Below are 15,811 nucleotides of genomic sequence, written 5' to 3'. Positions count from 1 at the left end.
AACACCCCATTGCAAATAAATCCATGTTTTTCCTACCAGCCTTCTTCAACTGTCCAACTTTTGCATCTGTATGTTATGAGATTCACCCCAGATGATTCGAAAAAAGACTTTAATGGGTAGAGTATTTTGGGGGTGTAGTCAGGGCTAAGGAAACAAATGAGGAGAGAGAGCACCCAGGGGCCAGGAATACCGGTCCGCCATTACCACTCGTTGGCTGAGGGACAGTGGAGGGCACTGTGTTCCCAAAAGCCAGAAAGAGTGAGGAGGATGGCTGCTACGTCAAGGAAGGGGGATGGGAGACAGCTGTGGCAGACTGCCTTCCCAGCCTCCAGAACTGTGCGGACCTTAGAGTTCACTTTTGTGTCATTAGTTCTATGGTTTGACAAATGTATGATGTCGTGTATCCACCATGGCAGTATCACACAGAATAACATCACCGCCCTAAAAATCCTCTACGCTTCACCTTTTCATCTTCCCTCGCTCCCTCTGAACCCTGGATAACCACTGACCTTTTTACTGTCTCCATAGTTTTGTCTTTCCCTGAATGGCATACAGTTGGAATTATTCAGTATGTATCCGTTTCACATCGGCTTCTTTCACTTAGACATATGCACTTAAGGGTCTTCTGGGTCCTTTCGTGGCTTGATAGCACATATCTTTGTATTGCCAATAGTATCCCATTGGATGGATGTACCACACTTTGTTTATCTATTCACATAGATTGAAGGGCATCCTGGTTGCTTCCCAGTGTGGGCAAATATGGGAAAATCTTCTATAAAATACATTTAATAAAATAATTTATAGCAAATATTATCTTGGCAGTAGTATAGTGAAATTTATATTTTAATTTCCCCAAATCCTTCCAAGTATGTCAGATTAAACAAGGTGTCCTTCAGTGAAAACATTTGTGTAATTAGTATAATTTGTATAATTAGTGGTTGACATATAAGTCCTAAGAAAGTCTTTTTAGAAGATGTCACAATCACTGAGAAAGTGAATGATTAATATCTGGGCACAATCTTTATGCAAGTCTGATGGTTTCTAATTCATTGCATTTAAGAAAACTGCAATAGGATTTAATTGGTTTTTCAACTGATAGGACTTTTAAATTTAGCTTTGATAGATGCTTACTCTGTGATTTTAGCATTTACCTCAGAAGAAGTTCAAAGAATTGAATGACCTGGCTCTAACCAAATTTTTTCCATTCCCATTAACTTACATCTAAGGGCACAATTTCTGTAAATTGTAAATAAACAAGCAATAAAATAAAATAAATAAAATTAAAAAAAACACATTATGAGTTTTTTTTAAGTATTTGATTCTAGTCTACGCATGTGTCAAATTCATTTGGGACATGCCTCTCTATCTCTCTGTCTCTGTGTCTCTCTCTCCGTATCTCCTGATATACTTACTATCAATTTGGGTATATCAGGCGACTGAGCAACCATGCCCTCAAGTTTTCGAGGAACCTGGCTGTCCTCCTAGACCAGGGCCATTCAAAGCTGCAGCATCACCCTCCCCGGGGAGCCTGTTCAAAATACAAGTTCTTGGGCCCCTCCCCAGATCTTGACTCAGAATCTGGACATGGTGCCAGACATCCGCGTGGACAAGCCCTCCAGTGATTCAGAAGCATGCTAACGTTTGGAACCCTGTACTAGATGCCATTTGTTTCTTTAGAGTTTGGTCATTGCCCTGAGGAGTTGGCTTAACTGGCAGTGCCAGGAATTGGTCTTTGTTTCCAAGCCTATCTTGATGGCCACACCCTTGACTTGGTCTTTGTCTCTAGGCTGTATCGTATTTGAAACCCTTTTACTGGCTGGAAGGTCTGGGAAAAAGTCTTACTTTCCAGCTCTGCTAGTTCTGGGCTCTCTGTTATCCTCTAAATTCTGCTTGTCATCTGACCAGATCTTCTCTGAGCGGTATTATAGCCTATCCAGCTGAAAGCAACCAGCTCCCATCGCGAACCTCTGCCTTCCAAGCTTCTTGTCCAAGCCTTGGGTTCATTAGGTACATTTGCTATCTTCCAAGTTAACTCAGGTGACAGTTTTACAGATGTTTTATCATTGCATAACATGGGTCACACTTTCCAGCCTCCGTAGCAGCTTCCTTGCTATTTTTTTCTGCCTCTGTCTTCCATCAAGGCCCAAAGCCAATTCAATAAATTTTAGGATTTCATTGCAGTACCAATTTCTGCAAAGTCTGGTGTTGCTGTATAATCAACCACTCCAAAACTCAGTGATAGTTATGATTGCTCACGTGTCCATGGGTTGACTAGGGTTTGGCTGAAAGCCGGGGTTGGCTTGGTGGCTCTGCTTCTCACCGCACACCCGTGTGTCTGCCAGGGTAGCTCTACTCCTTTGGGCCAGAGGCAGAGCCAGGGCATTTTTCCCCCCATAGACATGGTAGAGGTGCAAGATGAGAAGTGAACGTATGTGGTGCTTCTTAAGCCCTAGGCTCAGAGCTGGCATGCTATCATTTCTGCCCACAAGGCACTGGCCAAAGCAAGTCACGTGGGCAAGCCCAAAGCCAAAGGACACCCGTGATGAAACTATGACAAGAGTATGAATGCAGGGAGCAGTAAAGAATGAGGACAACACTTCAATCTGGCATCCAGAATAAAAATAGGAATTTCTGCTATGTATTGACATACCTTCAAAATGATATCCCCCCCCCCCCCACCCCAGGGCATTTGTGTTCTTGTTTCTTTTGATCACCAATTAGACTAAGTTCCAGAAGAGCAGGGGTCATATCAGCGTTGAGCCTCAAGAGCCCAGACAGTGCCTGGCACACAGTAGACGCTCAATAGGTGCTCGTGGAACACGCAAATGACTAGACAAATGAATGGGTATCTTTCCAACAGGCAGTTTGCCAATTTAGATCTGTAGAGACCAGGACTTAAGTGATGATTTGGAACCTCGTCTGGACATTGAATTTGAACCTTCAAGATTTTCATCCGTATGTCTTCTTAGGAAAATTAAAAGCTCACCTTTGCGTTTGAACTTCATAGGAGCAAAGTGAAAGTAGGAGGAAGATACCACAACTTGAAAAAGAGTCAAAAAAGAAAAAAAAGATGCAAGAAAGGGAGGCCGTTGAGAGGGAAGAGCTGATGAAATACCTGTGTGGGTTTTCATGCTACTCTCCCCCCTTCTCTCCAATTCTTCCTTTAAAAAAGGATGAGTGAGGGAGTTTAAGTAGCGGCCTCAGGAGCCCCCAGCCTGTCACTGCCTGTTTTGTAATCGGAGCCAAGAATCATCTGGGGAGGTGGGTAGCGGGGTGTACTAAGAACTCCCGTGAAATCTGGTTGGCAGGCTGTGTGACAACCTCAGGAGCCACGTGGGACAGTTTGATGTCTGTTGAACCTGTTCACAGCATCCTTCCATCTGCGCTCACAGCCTGGCTGTTGCCGCAGATAACAACAGCGTTAATATTTCTCCCTTCGTAACACAGTCTTCTCTGCTCTACCCTCTCGGAATTTTGTTACAACTATGTTGCAGTGCGTGGGTTGAAGGGAGAGAGAAAATCTGAAATTCCACATGACTTAAAATCATTGTCTCTATCAGGACACCCTAAGCCTTCTCTACTTTTTCAGTCAGAGCCCTTTACTTTGCTTGTCTCAAGGTTGTGCTCATACTGTGACCTTACCAGTCGGCTCTTCCTTCCCATGTTCAACAGGCCTCTCCCCATCCTGCCTTCACAGGGGGGACCCTCATCAAGATCACGGGCAAGAGGGTGATCCTCACGTGGGATCAAATTCCAGTTCTGGTATTTACGAGCTGTATCACTTTGGGGGAGTTAGTCCACCCCCCTGGGCTCTATTTTTTCTCATTTATAAGCTGGGAAGAGCAGAATATTGTTGGGGGGTTAGACATAGCATATATTGCATAGAAAGTGCTCAGTGCACCCCCTTTAAAAAAAGAGACCCACTTAAAGGCTTCACCTTTTCCTTTCTCAAACTTCTCAGGCAGAATTTGCCATCTTGTATGGTCAGAGGAAAAGGGGGCCAGCACATTCTAATTTGCTCACTCCTTGGCGAAGCAAACAGCTGAGCATCTCTGAGCTGGGGATTGTATCTGCAGGGAGGCGTGGTGTGAAGACTGGCACACACCAGATACACCAACCCCTGTTGGCAAATACATGATTAATGCTCCTTAAAGGGACTGTCGGCTCCAAGGGATTCTGTGATTTCTTGCAGGAGCCGAATGATATGATGGAAAGAACACGAGTTTTGGAGATAGAAGCCCATCTGTGTGACCTTGAGTAGCTCTCCAAGCCTATTTCCTTGTTGCAGAATGGAGCTGCTGGTACCTTCTCACAGGGTGTTTGTTCCGACTGAAGGAGGTAATATATGGCTGATGTGATGATCAGACCATCAGTGGGGAGAGGTGATATCCCCGGAGGTTGTACAGTGTGCAGGCTGGGAATCTGGAGATGTGCTCAGAGATGGGAACATTCCTGAACGAGCAGAAGATCAGCCCCTCAGCTGGGTGTAGCAGCTGATTTAGGGACTTAGGAGCCAGCCCCTCTGTTGCTTACGAGCTGCATGGCTTTAGAAAATCACCTAACCTTTCTAAATTCAGTTTTCTCATTAATAAAATTGGCATATTAACTCATATCTCTTAGAACTGTCAACATTTTATGAAATAATGACTGTAGAGGGTGTTAAAAATGCTAGTCTCCCCTCCCCCTGAATCTCTAGCTTCATGGGTAAAGTAGCAGTGATAATACCCATCTCCACAGGTCACAGCAAGAAAACGTCAGTTCCCGTGTTCACTATGCCTACCGTGGCCATTATGTTTGGCCATAAACCTCATTGAATCACAATTGCAAAAGGAGGGAAGTGGACCACAGTGACCGGACCTCATCAGAGAGTCACTGTGGTGGCAAACAATGGGGGGATGTCTCCCATTTCCCCTTTGTCAAGGTAATTCCTATCTGTCATTTGCATATGCTTAATTTTTGCATTGGGACAGGGCCCAGGAAGTCCCTCTTCCCTTCTCTTCTCTTCTCTTCTCTTCTCTTCTCTTCTCTTCTCTTCTCTTCTCTTCTCTTCTCTTCTCTTCTCTTCTCTTCTCTTCTCCTCTCCTCTCCTCTCCTCTCCTCTCCTCTCCTCTCCTCTCCTCTCCTCTCCTCTCTTCTCCTCTCCTCTCCTTCCCTTCCCTTCCCTTCCCTTCCCTTCCCTTCCCTTCCCTTCCCTTCCCTTCCCTTCCCTTCTCTTCTCTTCTCTTCTCTTCTCTTCTCTTCCCCTCTTCTCTTCTCTTCTCTTCTCTTCTCTCTGTAAAATCACTTCTCTTTCTCTCTGTAAAATCCTTCTTGAAAACATCCTCCAGTTTTGACCCAACTGTGGGACACTTTGTTCCATTAACACAGGGATCTCTAGTGGGTCCGTGAATGGGCTTATGATGAGGTGCATAGACCCCTGACACTGTTTAATGTTTCTCCAGGTAGAGAAAGGGTCGTTGGCATTCATGAAGCTCCGTGACCCTGCCTCCCCCGCAAGGTTTAGAAACGCAGCTCTGAGAGCAGATGAGTGCAGCCATGCTATTCCATGGGGGCCTTAAACACAACTCACTCCTGCAAATGGATGGGAGGCTAATTTCTTTGGAACTTTCCCCACGTTGTTTAACACAGAAGTTGTAGCAGTAATGACAGGTCTAGATCTTTTGTGCATTTTCTTTCCATTGTGCTCTCAGGGCAGGAAGTCCTGTGTTTGGGGCCCAGTGGACCCCCATCCCTGGACCTGCCCACAGAGCAGGTAAACTTGCCTTTTCTGAAAACCTTGATGATGAATGTCATCATTAAACATCCACAGCTGAGCAGAGCCCTCCTGGCCTCTGAGCTATGGAGCCTCTCTGCCTCTGTGAGGTGGCTCCTGGTCAGGTGGCTCTGGTGACCCTCTGAACTTCCGCCCTCCTGCAGACAGCCTTGCCCAACACGCACCAGCTCCAGCGGCCAGAAGGGCAGTTGTACCATTGAAGGCGATTCCTTCTTCTTAAGCTTCTAAGGGTCCTCATTTGTGACTTTTCAAGTAATTGGGCCCCCAAATAAGCACCGTAGACTGATTAGTTCTCTTTGGAATTTTTTTCGCATAAATCCAGCACAGCTAAGGTGAACCTCAATGTGGACTGCAAGGAGGATGTGTTTGGTTATGCTGGGCTGCAGGCACTAAATTGGGCCATATTGTCACTGTTCTTTGGTAATATAAACAAGCCACAGACTGCTCAGCGCTTGTCAGTGACTGCAATCGGTCAAGACTGCCTGCTGAGCTATAATTCAGAAGGAAAAAGTCCGATAACTTAGTCTGAGCTTCACCTTTCATGAGCCATCAGTTCATACATCACCCCTGACATAAAAGGGGCCTCATTCCCACAGAGTGAGCCCCAGAAGGGTTTTCCTGGTGTTAAGTTCTTTAAAACAGCATCTGTGCCGAGGACATTAGTCTCCAAAATGTTACCCAAGTGCCAATGATTCTACTAAATCAGCCTTGCAGGACAATTCCTCGGGGCTCCTTCTGTTTATGTAGGCCAGAGTGACTATTCAGGAAGGTAATATTTTGCAGGTCAATATTTTATCGCTTGATCCAGCCTACAATATGTAGAACACCTTGAACACTGGTCAGCGGGGCCTCTGAGGGTGTAAGTTCACCTGCTTGTCCTTTAGAATGTTAATCATTCAACACATGTTTCTTGACCATCTGCTCTGTGCCAGGCACAGCATCCGACACGAGCTGAGGCGGAGAGGAACATGGCACGGCTCTTGGTCTTCTGAAGCTTATGTGCACATGGAGAAGACAGACCAAGTAAACCAATGAAATAATTACAGACAGATAGTAGCGCTAGGAAGGAACTGGTGGGAATGATGTTATGAATAATGAAGATGGGGGTGGTCAAGGAACGTGTCTCAATCCAGACATTTCAGCTGAGCCTGAAGGATGAGAAGGCGCCAGCCAGGCCAGAGGAGTGTGAGCCAGCCACGGCCCGTGCCTCATCTTGGTATGGCTGGACAACCATTGCTATGGCTTCTCTATCTACCGGATTGTTCAAGACCTGAACTTTTTTCTCACTGAAACTATTGCTTGAAACTCGCTAATTGTGATGTTTGGAGAGTCCAAGCATTCTCCTGAGTAACTGAGCAGTTTTAGAAGAGAGTCTCCTTCCGTAGCCCCCCCGCTGTGGAGCCCCGGGTGGGGTGGGGGGCTGTTCTGTCTGCAGGAAGAGTGAACCTAGATCACCCCCTGCCCCAGTCACAGCAGCCCTGGGAGCACACCAAGAACCAGCTTTGTTGACTCACGGGCTCCTAGTGGAGAAATTACTTCCTGGTTGTAAATTAGTCACCAGGGGGAGTTGGTTTTCCTTCCAGAGGTCAGGCGTGCTGTTTAGCACCCGGATTCCCAACGTGGGGAGAACTGGGACGCCCTAATGTCATTTGTTGGAGTTCACGATGACCTCATCCTCTGAAAGTGCTAGGCCGCTTGTGCTTGTTTTAAACATTTAACTGGATATAAAATTCATTTCACTTAGAGGAGTTTTGAGAAATTGATGAATTCCCAGGTGTTGCAAAACTGTTGCTAGGAATTGAATAATAAAGTGATTTGTTCCGGACCCTAATAGCCAGAAAGAATAACGGCTTTCCTAAGATGTTTATTAGCTCAGGAAGAGAGGCAATAGAATGGTCTGAAACAAGGCAAACCCTGAAGCTAAGAGAAGTGTGGGGCTTACAGTTGGGTATCTATGGGGGGAAAACAGTGGGTGATCTGCCTTGCCTGTGAGAAGTACAGGCAGTTCTTGGGTGGACCTTTGCTACACATGGAAACCTCCCAGAGCCGCTGCTCCCCTGTGACGGCGATGGTTACACTGGAGCCCCATTCCTCCATCCCGGACCTTGTGATGCTGAGACTTCCTCTCCTCTCCTTTGTGAAGCCGCCACCCTTCCTGGGAGATGCTCAGTGAAATAGTCACTGTTACGGGTTGAATTGTGCTCCCAAAAAGGATGTTGAAGTCCTAACTCTCAGTACCTGTGCATGTGACCTTATTTGGAAACAGGGTCATTGCAAAGATCAAGTTGAGATGAGGTCATTAGCCTTAATTGACTATGATGGTGTCCTTACAAAAAGGAGAAATTTGGACAGAGAGATAGACATGCGTAGAAGGAAGACGATGTGAAGACGCAGGGAGAATGGCATTCACAAGCCAAGGAATGCCTGAGGCCACCAGCCGTAGGGACACGGGAGCAGAGTCTCCTCACAGCCCTGAAGGAACCATCCCCGCTGGTTCCAGTGTCCGGAACTCAGATAAATTGCTGTTGTTTTAAGCCCCCCAGCACCGTGTTACAGAAGTCCTGGGAAACTAATACACTCACCAGGCATCTTCTCAATCAGTGTAATGAACACACATACTTGGTACAAGAAACTGCCCAGACCTGCCTTTACCTTGGCTTCAGAGGGACCTAAAACTCAAAAGTCTTTGTCATCATTATCATCATAGTCCTTATCACCATTTATTCTGTGCCAAGCCCTGTATTAGGTGCTTTACTTCCATCATTTCAGTTATGTCTTAAGAAGGAAAGTGTCCATACATCCCATTTTACAGCAGGGTAAACTGAGATCATTAATGGCAATCTAATGGTCTGAAACAAGGCAAACCCTGAAGCAAAGAGAAGTGTGGGGCTTACAGTTGGGTATCTTTTGGGGAAAACAGTGGGTGATCTGCCTTGATGGGACTTGGATTTTAACTATTGCTGTAGGGGGTCCAGGAACCTGGCATATGGGCCCTTGAAGGTGTACAGTCAGACTAAACACACTTCCTTAAGGTAAAGCAGTTTAGAAGGTTGGCCCAGGAATCTATCCTCTAAAACCAAGGTCATGTCTTTGGAAAAACATGTTCTGAGTTTCATAATGTAACTGACTTGCTAATGAATCTTTGAAACATGTTCATTAGCGAGTTTGTTTATAGGTTGCCTGAGTCATTAAGTTGAAATGTTGCATTACTTATAACAATTACTCAGAATTTTAATGAAAAAATGCAGATGGGTGATATATATTTTTCTAAATAATGTCAAAAGATTTAAAATATATTCTCCCCTGCTGGGTGAGGTGAAGTGTTAATAAGGCTATTTGGTTACAGATTAGCAGGATGGGAACTAAATTAGGAGAAGTGAGAAAAGCTTTAGTTTTTGCTATAGACAAATTAAAATTAGGGTTAATTCCTGGCCGACATGGCTCAGTGGTTGAGCCTTGACCTATGAACCAGGAGGTCATGGTTTGATTCCTAGATGGGCACATGCCCGGGTTGCAGGCTCAATCCCCCAAGTGAGGCTTGTGGAAGGCAACTGATCGATGATTCTCTCTCATCATTGATGTTTCTCTCTCTCCTGTCCCTTCTTCTCTGAAATCAACAATTATATATTTAAAAATATAGAGGTGACAAATGAGACAGGTCCCAAGAAGTCAAATCATCATACTTTTAGGATTGATGAAGATGGCCCTCTCTACTCCCTTTTCTCCCCATAAACATTTTATTCAAAATAAGGACTATAGTTATGATAAATAAATGAACAGAACACATTTTTCAAAAGAACCCCAAACTTAAAAAAATAACTATAATTGAGAAAATTGTAATCACAAAGTTGGTATATACAGTGATTAGTTATACAAGTTAGTAGATAATCACAAGACTGATTTTCTCATTTTCTTAGTTAAAACATTTTCTGAGATACTGTACTAATCAGACCTCACTGGCATACATTTTTTTTTAGAATCTTAATCAGACTGGCTTAAAAAATGGGAGTACAAGGGAGTGGGATTAATTAAGTCACCCAATTAAAAAGTCTAATGCAATATGTACTACTCAGTAAAGATAGATGTATGAACCTAGAATATAACCAGTCTCACCTGTTGCTAATAAAAATGTGGTGTGAATGTAAATCTAAACTTCATAGTTCTCATGCATGAAATCTTTGTTTTATAAAAGTTTGAAATCACCCAATGGCAGCTTGAAGGTAGAATGTCAATTTTGTGTTATATTATTATTATTATTATTATCATCATCATTATCATCATCATCATCATCATCATCAGAAATGTGTTGGGTGCTTTTGAAAGCCTGAAGAGTAATATTTAAATGTGAAAAAATTTTAATTTGCTTATAAAAGTTAATTTATCTTTAAATGTTAGGAAGAATGAAAAATGGATAGATACAAAGTTAACTGAATAACTCTAACACTTCCAAATAAAAAAATCCATTATATCCCCAGAGAGTAATCATTAACTAAAATCACATAATGAGAGACACATGCAAAGACCAAGATTGTAACTGCTCATTGAAAAGATCACATAAATCTTGTATTTTTCTCTCTAGACCATTGAGTAAGACAGTGATTAGGGTTGTACCGTGTGTGTGTGTGTGTGTGTGTGTGTGTGTGTGTGTGTGTATTGTTGTTCTTTTTTCGATTTTTGCTTCATGATCCTGTTACATTTCTAAAGGGTACTCAGTTAACACAGAACAGGCATGGCAGGAGAATACAGTTGGAAACACATTAATAGACAGAAGCCAGGAGTTTGAGCTCTCATGACCACTTTACTAGCTGGTGTGACTTTGAGCAAGTCATTGAACTATCCCTGCAAAATGAGGGTAATGATCTCAAACATCCCTTTTGGTTGTTGTGAGTGTCAAATGAGATTATGACCGAGAAAGTGCTTTGTAAAGTGGGAAGTACTAAACAAACACTACTTGCTACTACTGGTCAACGTGCAATGGAAAATGATTCCATGCTCTTCGCTCCCACTGGATCTCTTAGTGCCTCCTTGGGGATCACTAATTTCTGGTAGCTACTGCAAGGTGTGCCTAAGGTGTGGTAGGTGAGGAAATCACCTCATCCCCACCTACCACAGAAACAGCAGGAAAGCACTCAGACATTCAGGAACACATTTGTAGTAATGTTTCTGGGCTTCAGATCAAGTTGAAAACTCACGTCAAAAGGCCTACACTTGACCATACTTGTTGTTTTTCTTCTTCTCACTCTTCCCAGTACCTAAAAAGGATCATATAGTTCTAATTAGGCCTAGAGAGGCCAACAAAAGAAATGTGTTTCCGAGAGGGTTGGACTTATGAACTGCAACTGTAGGCTACCGTGTATTTTAATATATTCAGAGAGACGATTATGATTACTTTAGTTATGGTTTTGGAAAACGGTCTGGGCAGCATTCTACGGAACATATAGCTTTTCTCTGTCAAAAAACCAAATCGAAATGACATTTTTGGAATCACTCACTCTTTTAAAAGCAACCAACCATCTGAAAACACTCAATGAAGTGGAATAAAGTTGTACAGAGCTTTGTGATCCTCAGGAGAGGAACAAAAGTTTGGAAGGAAGTTCAGCTGCCAAGCTGCAGGAACAGACAATTCACAAAGAAGGGAGTTAGTTGAACGGCCTACAGTGTGTGGAAAAAGGTTCATTCTCGCTGAACGAAGATACGACCGTTCAATCAATAACAAAATGCCATTGACAGAGAGAGAAGTAAATTCCAGCACTCAGTGTCAGCCAGGTTCTGTAAAATGGGCAGTCTTGTGCTCTGTGGGAATGTAAACGAGTACAATCTTTTCTAGATCGCAATTTGACAAGGTCCAATGCAATTTGCATTTGAAACTGCTTTAAGAAATTTGTTCTAAGAAATTTATCATTTAGAAAAAATATGTTCACCGCAATCTTATGCATGATAAGGAAAATTAAACACCTAAGTGTTTGGTAGCAGGGGGATGATGAAATACATTGGGGTAAAGCCATCTGTTAGGGGCTGCATGTTTGTGTGCCCCCCTTTTCTGTGTTTAAACTCTAACCCCCAATACAATGGTAGCAGGAGGTGGGGCCTTTGGGGGGGTAATAAGGTCACAAAGTGGAGCCCCATGATGGCATTATGTCCTCTGAGAAGACAGCAGTTCATAAAACAAGAAGGCCTTCACTAGAACTCAACCATGCTGGGATCCTCTCCAGCTCCAGAACCAAGATAAATGAACATTTGTTGTTTAAGTCACCCAGTCTCAGGTATTCTGCTACAGCAGCCAAACAGACGGAGACACCATTCTTATAAAAAATGTCATACAGTCTTTAAATTTGATTATTTTGAAATTTACTTAATAACATCAGAAATATTGTTCTATCATGTTAATTATACTAAAGGAGGATGCAAAACTACACACAGTATATAATGCCTATCTGGGAAATCTATGCATAGAAAAAGAGTGAAAGGAAATAGAGGAAAACATGAATAATAGTTACCACTGTTAGATGAGGGTATGCAGGGTTCCTATTTTTGCTTTCCATATGTTTGTACTTTTAAAGACATACACAATTAAAAAAATAAAATTATATACAATTAAGTGTATACATGATTATGTTAATGGTCAATAAAGATTATATTAAGAAGAATAAATATTTGGTGTCTCCTTAAGAGTTTCAGCTGAGCAGCTTGACTGGAAACGAGGCCCCAGCTGCCAGCGAGGAGGGCCCCTGGCCTCTGCTCCTTTCCCTGAGAAGGATTCAGGCTGGAGCAGGAGCCAGGCCATCAACATGAACACACGGGACTTGCAGTTCTGACAACCAGCAGCATCCTATTGAGTAAGTCTGACAAGAACTGAAAAGGCAGAAGGTGAACAAAAACCCCCTTATAATGTTTCTGTTGTGTTTCCGGTTTTTGTTTCTTCCCCTCCCGTGTAAATCCTGTTGGGTTTTATCTTTATAGTCTGCCCAGTTACTGATCTGAAATCGAAGACTGAGACATTTCGAACTTTCCCAACGAAGTTCGTTAAAATGGCCGGGGAAAGGGATGGCTGAGATTTCTTTTTATTTAGGTTTGAGGCGATGCTGTGTATTTCCAGGGTTTAGTTGCACACTTGTGAGTCTAGCTGTTTCTAGTTTTGCTGATTAAAAAAAAAACAAACAAAAAACTGTGCTCCTTTGGACCAAGTGGAAAAAGACTCAAACTCAGTCCAGTATGTCTAAAATCCAGGCTAGAGCCCTGACCGGTTTGGCTCAGTGGATAGAGCGTTGGCCTGCGGACTGAGGGGTCCTGGGTTCGATTCCAGTCAAGGGCTGGAATACCTTGGTTGCGGGCACATCCCCTGTAGAGGGTGTGCAGGAGGCAGCTGATTGATGTTTCTCTCTCATCGATGTTTCTGACTCTCTATCCCTCTCCCTTACTCTCAATAAAATATATTTTAAAAATAAAAATAATAAAAATAAAATAAAAACCAGGCTAGAAACCACACTGCAGAAGCAAAAAGAAAAGAGCTGGCTGGCAGTGCTGCTGGGCATTTTCCATTGGTCCCTCCAGATACACCCTGCAACCCCCGCCCTGGTCTTGTCTGTGAAGACGGGTTTTTATGGCCTGCATATAGTGCTGTCAGCACCCCTGAATTCCACCTGCATTTGGCCAGTGAGAGGCACAGGGAGGAGACAGGAAAGACCTTGAAGTACTTATTCTCCTGGCTCACTGACTGCTGGGCAGGGCTTGGCAGTGGCTCCTTCTTATAAGCAGCTTCTTCCCCAGCTACAGCCCGCTTGGGTTCCAATGGCTGCTTCCTTGCTCTCTGCAGGCAGTGGGTAGTAGTAACTTCCTGTTGGGCTGACCCCTGGCTACTTGTTGGGCTCCTTTCAACCTGCCCGAGCCTTTGTAAATAGTACCTTCACCCAATTGTCTTCAATGTCACCTTTTGAATTTGCCATCTCTTTCTGGCCAGGACCCTGAGCTTTCAAACATCTTCCAGGACAGTGCAGCTTCATTCTGTGTCATGACTATCCTTGAGACTATTTCGGATGTTGCATTTAACACTTTTCATATTATTACTGTCAGTAGAAGAGTTTGTGAGCATCTCGCAGTGTGTGATCATAGTCAGCCTTAAGCTTTCAGGATCAATAATAATGGATTCAGCAACTGGGTTCCGAAAAACACTGGTGTGTCAAAACAGAGGTGTGTAGGAGTAATTTATTATCTATATATATAAAAGCCTAAGCAACTGAATGACCAAATAACTGGTTGATCGGTTGCTATGACATGCACTGACCACCAGGGGTCAGTGCACTCCCACAGCCAACCTCCTGCAGTCCCTCCCCACAGCCAGCCTCCCTCCATGGGCCCTGATGCGGGGGCAGGCTGGCCGGCCAACCTCCCATGGTCCCTTCCCCCCAGCCGGCCAACCTCCCGCGGCTCCTCCCCACTGGCTGGTTGCTCCCCGCCACCCCCCACATGGGCCCTGATCACCGGCCAGGCTGAGAGACTCCACCCGTGCACAAATCTGTGCACTGGGCCTCTAGTTTATTAATAATGAAGAACTAAGTTTTGTGCATTAAAAAATAAATTAAGCCCTGACCCAGTAGCTCAGTTGGTTGGAATGTCACCTGGATATGCCAGGGTTATGGTTCAATCCTGATCAGGGCACAAGCAGAAATCAATGGATGAATGCATGGATGGGTGGAGCAGCGAATCAACGTCTCTCTCTCTCTCTCTCTCTCTCTCTCTCTCAAAACAATAAAAAAATTTTTAAATTAAAAAGAGTAGATGTGTTGTTTTTATAGCTATGCTGTTTTTACTCACAGATATTCCAGTATGCTTTCTTGAGACACAGGGAAAGGACATAGGGAGTTCCAGCGAATGCACCTGAAATTGCCTGTAACATGCATGTATCCTTATCTACATGCCAGTCCATAGGAATGATCCTAGGAATGTGTCCCACACATGATCTCACCTATCTTATATGTTGTGTAGAGAAAAGGTAGGAAACTATTATTGGGTCTCATAGCAATTCATTAAGAGAATTCCTTTGACTCAATAACTCTCCTATTTGTCATCCCACTTTTTTCATCAGTCTGTGTGCTATAAAATTTCTAATATTTTAATTACTATTTCACTAATAAGTGCCTAGATGCATTATCTTACTTAATCCTCACATTTTACCAGTTACGAGTTCATCAGTAGGCTAAAAGGGCTGCAGGCTTTGGAGCACACTGCCTATTGCCACCAAGGAGGTCTGTCTTGGGTCTCGTGGTATAAATGTGAGCTGGGTAATACTCACAGCACTGCTTTCTGCTGAGACTATGACTAATAGATCTAAAAGGGTAAGTGAAAAAACATTCAAATCTCTCCCTTGAGTCAATTTCATTCAATTAAACTGCTAGATCTTGAGGATACTGAGATGAACGAAACACATTTCTGCCTTCCAAGAATCGGAAGCCTAATTGGTAAAGAGAGATAAAAACAAATAATGAAAGAATTGTAATAAAATGTGATAAAGTGATCATAGAAGCATGCTTAGAATTTAATGGGAAAACAGACGAGGGAGCAATGAGTTCATTGAGAGGTAAGAGGAGTGTCATGAAAAATTATGTAGCAAAGGTGCATAAGCCTGACCTGGAAGGGTGTTTAGGAGTTCAACAGTGAAACTGGTGGAGAAAGTGTTACAGGCACAGGGCGTGGCAAGGGTGCTCTTCTCATTCTTGCCAAAGGCTTAGAGTCTCCAACTGCTTTTGGACACTACATTTTCTACGATCTGTCTAGATTTCACACAGAGTCTTCTTTGGGTCTAAGGGATTAAAATACCATTGGAAGAGAGACATTGGGAGAGAAGGAAGCTGGCTGGCCTAGAGTAAAAGCTAACTACTGACCTCAGTCTCAACAGAATCATGTCCCAACTACCCGAGGAAACCAGCCAGGGACCCCTAGTCTGAAATCTGACATAAATGTACAGTCTCGATGTGTACTGCAATTTACAGGGCCTGCCTCTAGCCTGGTTTTACAGATAGCCTTGGAGGCAATTATCTATCA

This window comes from Eptesicus fuscus, chromosome 2 (genome assembly GCF_027574615.1).
Source record: "Eptesicus fuscus isolate TK198812 chromosome 2, DD_ASM_mEF_20220401, whole genome shotgun sequence".
NCBI classification, from domain to species: Eukaryota; Metazoa; Chordata; class Mammalia; order Chiroptera; family Vespertilionidae; genus Eptesicus; species Eptesicus fuscus.
The sequence above is the reverse complement of the archived record's forward strand: the minus strand, read 5'-3'. Positions refer to the sequence as shown.